This window comes from Bidens hawaiensis, unplaced genomic scaffold (assembly GCF_021521415.1).
Source record: "Bidens hawaiensis isolate Kalapana, Puna unplaced genomic scaffold, B.hawaiensis_p1.1 tig00000416_1, whole genome shotgun sequence".
Classification (NCBI taxonomy): Eukaryota; Viridiplantae; Streptophyta; class Magnoliopsida; order Asterales; family Asteraceae; genus Bidens; species Bidens hawaiensis.
The window spans coordinates 2,056,906-2,064,581 of record NW_027491029.1 but is presented as its reverse complement, the minus strand read 5'-3'; the positions used below and the strand labels follow the sequence as shown (position 1 = coordinate 2,064,581).

At 36.3% G+C, this 7,676-nt stretch overlaps 1 non-coding gene across 1 annotated transcript; it reads left to right on the top strand.

Moving 5' to 3' along the window:
• The first annotated feature begins 6,292 nt into the window (after positions 1-6,292).
• TRNAY-GUA (transfer RNA tyrosine (anticodon GUA)) lies at positions 6,293-6,375 on the top strand. Its single transcript has one exon. It is a non-coding gene; the product is annotated as a tRNA-Tyr (tRNA).
• The last annotated feature ends 1,301 nt before the right edge of the window (positions 6,376-7,676 follow it).

The following is a 7,676-nucleotide window of genomic DNA, read 5'->3' as shown; positions in this document are numbered from 1 at the left end:
AATCGATCAGGGGTTCTTATTTGGAAAGTTTATCCGTACAATCCTAGGACAGCCGTCACACTTAGGGGTGTCCAAAATACCCAAACCCGATTAACCCGACCATAACCCGAATAAGCTAATTAGGGCCGGGTTAAATAGGGTCAAAAAGTATTAATCGGGTTATTCGGGTTCACCCGAATAACCCGAGTTGTTAACAGGGCCAGGTTTTGGGTTCATTTTTGAAAAAAAATCGTGTTTCGGGTTAACCCGAATAACCCGATTAGTGATGATACTTTCTTCAAATATAATAATGAAAATGTGAAATTAGCACTAAAAAGTCAATGCTGAAAGTTTTATAAATGAGTTAATTATTTTGCTTGTTCATGAACCGTTAGACTGGAAATTTTTTCAAAATAAACTCACGAACATGAACAAATGTTTCACTCGTTCATCTATTTTCGTGAACACTCGTTTATGATCGTTCATTTAAGTTTGTTTACGATTTTTCATGTTCGTTTAGATATTAATAAAAAATATTAAATATTACTTGCATTTAGAAATTATATCACCATAATATGTTTATATTTGTTTATTTATGTTCATTTAAATGTGTTCATTTGTGTTCGTTTATGTATGTTTGTTTCTTTAACGTATGTACATGTTCAGTCATGTTCATTTGTCTTTGTTTAATTGTGTTCATTTATGTTCGTGAACTGTTTGATTAGATTTTAAATGAAGGATCATAAAAATCTTTGTTCGATTAAAATGCGAACATGTTAATTTTTAACTAACGAACAAGAACACAAATATTTGTTCGATTAAGTGTTCGTGATCGTATTCGTTTAAAGTTAAACGAACGAACACAGGCATGCCTTTTTGCATATCCATCCGGTTCGTTTACAAGCCTATTTGAAATTATTAGATAATTACTTTTTAAGGAAATTGAAAATTGAGAGGAATGAGAAATTATGCAACCCACGAGTTACAAGCATAAAAATCAACTTAATATTATAAAGTAACATGGTCAACCCGATTAACCCGACTAACCCGAACCTTAATAGGGTCGGGTTTCGGGTTAGATATTTTTTAAGAAAAACCCGACTAACCTGACCCGATTAACCCGAAACACGATCGGGTTGACCCGATTAACACCCCTAGTCACACTCACCATCAGAAAATATTCTTTTGTGTCTGAAAAGTGTAAAGGCTAAAATCTGTGGTAGGCGTGCCCTAAATTATTCTATTTATAGGTCTGCCACCACCTTACAGCTGTCCCATCTTCTAGAAACCCTAATGATTTTTAAATATTCAAATTACATTATCAGAAATATACTAAGTGTAAAAACAGGTCTTCCGGGTAGACTTTGTATCAGATGTCTTCTCCAAGTAGGCATTGTGCCTTTTGTCTTTTACGAGTAGACCTGGTAACCTTGAAGTGTGCTGGAGAATAGTTCTCCGAGTAGACTTTACTTAGAGTATTTTCCTACCTAGCAGACTTCAATCTTCTTGACCATATCAAACTTTGCTCGATATAATCTAATGAACAAACTTGTTCTTCAGATATCCTTTCAACTCTTTGCTAGTGAATAACTTACTAGCTAGGAAAAGTGTGCTGGTAACACTGTAGCTTGCTCGGAGTTGAACCTTTCTCGACGAAGTCCTTAGGATTATTCTTTATCAACTTCCATTAAGCATGCTCGGACAACTGTTTTATTAATGAATACCTTGGTAGATCTTCCAAGTACTTGGCTTCAAAAGCTTGGTGAACCAAGAGCCTACTCGGAAGTAAACCTTGCTAGGCTATGAAGAACAACATTGCTAGACATAGTGAACCCTGCTCGGATTGACACTAAAGAAGACTTCTAGAAGGAAACTCTGCTCGAAGAAAAAAAATACCTTGCGAGGATAAGTAAACCTTGCTCGGGAGTCCAAGTGTGCTCGGATTCCATACTTGACATTTCTGGGGAGGTTGAGAAGATTCAAATCTTCCTTAATCATCCTTAAGTCATTTCAAGTCAAATTATTGACTCAACACAATCGACTACAAAGAATATAATATTAATAGATTATAAGATGATAATGAAATTTTGAGAAACCCTAGCGATTATGAACAGATTATTAAACGGAAATTTTGAGAAAACTTACCGCTCAAGAAGGACAGATTGTTCGCACAATTTTAAGAAACCCTAGATTATAAAACTGTAATATTGTGTGCGGTGCTGGATATAGAGAAGAGAGTATACTGAGAAATCGATATTGGGCGTGATTTTTTTATAGAAGTATTAATTGGAGAGTTAAGTTTTTTTATTTGGACTAATCCAAGATGACACATTAAGATCGAACATGACACAGATTTTGACAATGAATTGATGACATACAAAAATAAGTGTCATAATACTTTTAAATTTTAAAAAATATGATTTTTCAATGACACACATATTTGCACGTCATAAATCATCGCTTGTCATGGTGTGCATGCCATTAAAGGCTTTTTTTCACTAGTGACTTAGACTTATGTAGCATATGCTTGTTAAAAGAATTTCATCCATATGAGGGCAACTTTGTTTTTAATTTCTCCTATTCAAATTTCATCAACTTAGTTCTTGATAAAAGTTATTGCATAAAGATTTCATCACATTTTGATGTTTTCATTAACCAATACATGGATTATATTGTCTTACAGACTAAGACTTCTTTGGCATTTATTTAGAACTTCCGGTTTGTTTTATGAACACATAAATAAGTAAGTCAACAGTTAGGGAAAGTTGTTTTAAATGTTCATGTAATGTAGCTCTTAAATATTATAAACTACTTGAACAATGATGATCCTCAAAGAAAATCTTTTGTAATATAGGTAAGAAGATTCTTTGATGATTTCTTCTCTCTTGAATTTAACCTTTAACAATCAACTGTGCTTCTTAGTGTCTTAACGTTTGACTTAGGATTTAGTTTAGTTATGAACACTGTTAGGTGATTCAACCAAATCTTAAAACGTTATTCTTGTATATGGATTCAATTATGATTAATGCTAACAGTTTAATTATAAGGGGTAAGAGCAGTAAAATTTCTAACATTTATTTCATCTTTAGTTAGGGAGGTTACATAATCATCAATGTTAGTAAGTTTTTTAACCTATATGGTGCTCTAGAGATGATTATTGGGTAATTATAATTTGAAGTCTCAATTTTACATATTAGCTCTTGGTTGGAGTAAAATTTAATGACTCTCTACGCCCCCCCCCCCAACTCTTGTACTTCTATCAAGTCATTATAAGGACTTTTATTACTCCCACTTATCTTAGAAACCTTTAGTAAATTAGCATGCATAGGGTCAATATTTTAAGACCAATAGATTCTAACAGAGAAACAATTTAATGAATGCAGTCGTTGTAGTTTTTCTTTTTTTGAGGATTACTTTAGCTTTGATAAGAAATCTGATTATGCTCACATTTAAGCAACAATGAAACTTTTGTAAGAGTAACATTAAATTCTAAGTAGATAAGTTTTGATAGATTATTGTTACGATGGAGTAGTGTCTTGTACAAGATGTGTAAGTTGAGACAATATCATGTTTTCACACCCCACCTCTTGAAAATCTTTCAAGTTATGATTAAGACACTTGATTTTCCCACTGATCTTCGAATCTCTTGGAAAACTACATGAGAAGTTTCAATGGCGTATGTGACGTGGGAACCTGTCATTCATACGTTAGACTTGATTTGATTTCATTAATGTTTAGATGTCATAAGAAACTTAGGGACATAATTAGAAGAAATCATATTTAGTAATTCTATGAATGGGTTTCTTAATACCGTGGACCATAGAAGTCAGATTAGATACAACTTATATAGTCAATAAATGATAAATGAATTATATCTGAATAAATCTGTTTGGAATGAGCTCCTCAAATTTCAGTGAAAGATAACTTTGGGTGGACCATACTTATTCCTTAAGCCTAGTAATGTTTATGGCATCTATCACATCATTTTAAAATCACTAAGAATGATATTAGATGAAAATCATCCTCATCAACCATGTCATGATTTCTCATGAAATTTTGGTTCAATGGATGACAATTGACATTTATAGGTCTCATTTGTCTTTTGTTAAGTTCTCATTTGCAAGATAAAAAAAGTTGTGAGAATGTATAGTATCATGTAGTTCAATCTTATAAATGTTTCTATCCAATTATGAATAACAAATAATATAAGAGTTTATGGTAAGAGTGACTTCATGTTGACTATGCAAACCTCACACCTGTCATAATGTAGCTTATGTATTGATACAATATGCTGATTAATCTACAGAGTCTTTAAGGTATCATAAAGCTAACCAAAAGATAGTTTATCTTGGTTCCAATAGCCTTAACATTTAAATTTGTCACTAACACTAATATTTGATATTTGTTGATTGTGGTAAGGAAAACGTATAGAACTAGACTTAACCTCTCATTTGTTAACTAGAATATTAGGATTAGCATACTTGAATATCATGAATATTTGACAACTTATTTTAGCCAACAGTTCTTTTTAAATTATGGATAGTCTATTTGTTTATGTCTAGTATAATGCCATATTTTTGTAGGGAGGCTTAAAGCTAGAAATAATACTTGTATATTGTCTATGAACCTTAGAATTATCCTCTTTTAGGTTTTAATGATATTGAGTTGAATAACATGTTATTTCTAGTACCAGACATTTCTTGTCTTGTACATATTTTGCTGATCATCACACTCATTTTCCTTTGGTACTTCTGAGTGTTATAGTTGATTCTTAAGGAATAAAATTGTACTTTTGAAAAATTTAGTTTATAATGCACTGAAAAAGTGTACTTATTTTCATGCGTGAGCCCTTAATTTTATGGGTTACGATATATACATTATGATGTATTAAGTATTGCCATTTAACCTTATAGTTAGAATTTTAAGGAGCGCATGTATCTTAGGAGTTATTTTGATTATTTAACAGAAATAGAACAGTCTTAGGAAAAACTGAATATGGAATAACTTTCATTATAACATGTATTTAAATGAGTTCTTTATTATCATAAGAGACATTATGTTTGACCCATCCCATTTGTCATGCTCTAATTTTAAATAGTATGTTATTAGAAAGAGTGGGAGGATTGTCAAGTCATGTCTTGAGGGATAATCAAAATGAGAAGAGTCAAATGTTACTGAAACTTTTTATGAGGCAAAAACTCATATTGTGTTTTGAGATTATATTGGATGTGAGATATTAATTTATGGAAGGAAGTTATAGTGGTGCTCTAAGATATTAAAAAGTAAGACATATTAAAATTTATGATCATTAGATTTATGAATGATCATTAATGTGAGGATTATTATATTTTACTGAAGATATTACATGTCTATTATTAACATCAAACTAAAAGACTATTAATGAGTGTTTAAATGATATTTCTTTCTACGGAACTCACAACTAAGCTTTAAATATATAAAACGGAGTTTCTTAATAAAACTACACACAACCGGAAAGTGTACCGATCGCAAGTACTACAGAACTAAGGAAGTCCGAGTATCGAACACGAGGACACGTGAAAACGTCTATGATCACTAACCCTAGAAAAGACCTTCCTAGGAATAATAATTTTTAAATTGATTTATTCTGCAGGACATCAAAAGTGGGAAGTTTCTTGTTGGTTTTTCTTCCTCACTCTCGAATAGGTGAACTTGGTTCGTTCAATTCTTAGGGAGAAGAAGGATAGGAATGAATGGGAAGACTGGAGTAGTCTCTTCATTAGCCGGAAGGAATTAGTCTCCACTAGCCTCATTCGAAAAACGAACAAGAAAAGGCTTACAGTTTAGGTAGGATAGATCGATGTGGTCCAATGGCTAAAGCTCTGCCAGCTTCTTGTAGACTTACTTCTCTTTAGGCTCCGAGTTCTTTATTTATTATTATTTTAAAAATGATTCTTCGCCACTAGTGGCAACGAAGTTCTTGGTAATTAGCAAGGGGGAAGGAAGATCTCCACTCATTTCATTCATTCAGTGCCTGCGGTGAGGCGCGACTCACAACAAACGAAGGGGGAAAGCTTGCTTGGCTTGCTGTAGCCCTATTTTTAGGCTTGGTAAGCGTAAGCTATTGTTGTAGGCTCGAGAAGGGTAGGCTCGCAGCTTCGCTCAGCAGAAGAGCCTGACTTTCTATAATTAGTCAAGCGTTAGCGCCCAACCGGGCGGGAAAGGGAAGAAAAGAAAGAGGGTCACTCCTTTTAGGAACATGGCTCGTTCATTCACTTGCTCATGAACTCGCAGCTTCGCCAGAAGCTACGAAGGGGGGCCTCGGCCCGGGAAGGGGAGAGTGGCCGAGTGGTCAAAAGCGACAGACTGTAAATCTGTTGAAGTTTTTCTATGTAGGTTCGAATCCTGCCTCTCCCACTTGTTGTAGACTTCAGAGAAGAGAAAAGAGGCATTCGTCAGCGTAGGAAGGCCAACCGAGCGAAGCTCCTTTGGCCGTTCCGTGAATGTCAATTGTATCGTATGTTAGTTAGAGAGGTTGGCGAACTACTACGATCTATAGATTCCCCATCCGTATCCAATCCCAACGAGAATAGAAGCGAGTAGCTTCCGGCTTGGCTTGTAGTCGTAGTCTTTTAGCTTATATAGTCGTCGGCCTTCCTACACGCACGCGCCCGCCAGAATGCCTCCTTGGTTTGGTATGAAGCCAAGCCGATACATACGATAGGCGAAGGAAAGACCCCCATTTCATAGCGCCTGGGGAACGCAAGTTTGCTCGAGGATTGGAGAGGAGAGGTGGAAGAAAAGGCTCGGGATGAATTTAGGAGTCTTTGTGCTAGCCGTATGCGGTGAGAGTCGCACGTACGGTAACGAGGGTGGTTCGCGTCTATACGTGTAGCGTGGTGGTTGGGCCTACCTACCCTATTTGTTCCATGATCTATGGGTCTACTGGAGCTACCCACTTTAATCAATTAGCCTAGATTTTGACCGGATACGAAATCACTGGTGCTCGATCTAGTGGTATTTTTATTGGGATTCTATCTATCGTTGTAGGATCCCTATTCAAGATCACTGCAGTTCTTTTTCGGGCGGCTGTAGGACGGACGGCCGCCTATAGGTGGTAGGGTAGGGTGGGTGGTACCGCTCAGATTGCGGCCAATCTTCCTAACCGCGCGCGGGCTGGGCTTAGAGCGCGTGAAACTCATTACTACCTCGTAAGGGCGTTGAGACCTTAGCATGTTACACGAAAGCGCCGCTTTCTCTGTAGTATTGTCACACAGCTGCCCGCCTAGAAGAGCCACTCGTTCTGTAGGGTTGTCACACAAGATAAGCACGCCGCCCGCCTGCTGGCCGGGCGAATCTAAGTTCTCTTCCGGTCAACTGTCCACCCAGTCAAGTGCAAAAAAAACAAAGTAGAATCACGCAACGCACGCTGCTGGTGTGCTTCCTGCTCGCGAGGAAAGAAAGAAGAGCGACAAGGTTAAGTTCAGATTTGACTGTTTGCAGCATGGGAGCATATTACCCAAAAAATACCTGGGAACAATGAAAAAAAAAAGATATCTCGGTAACGAAAACTATAGGGGGCTGTATTGGTGAGATCCAACGGTGAACAGCTGCCCAAAAGAAAAACCGCCTGGAAGTCCTTGGACCTTTAGTACTGTACTCTACCCCCGAACTAGCAGCCTTCGCGCCAAGTAAGACCGCCCTTGTCCCTTTCCTTT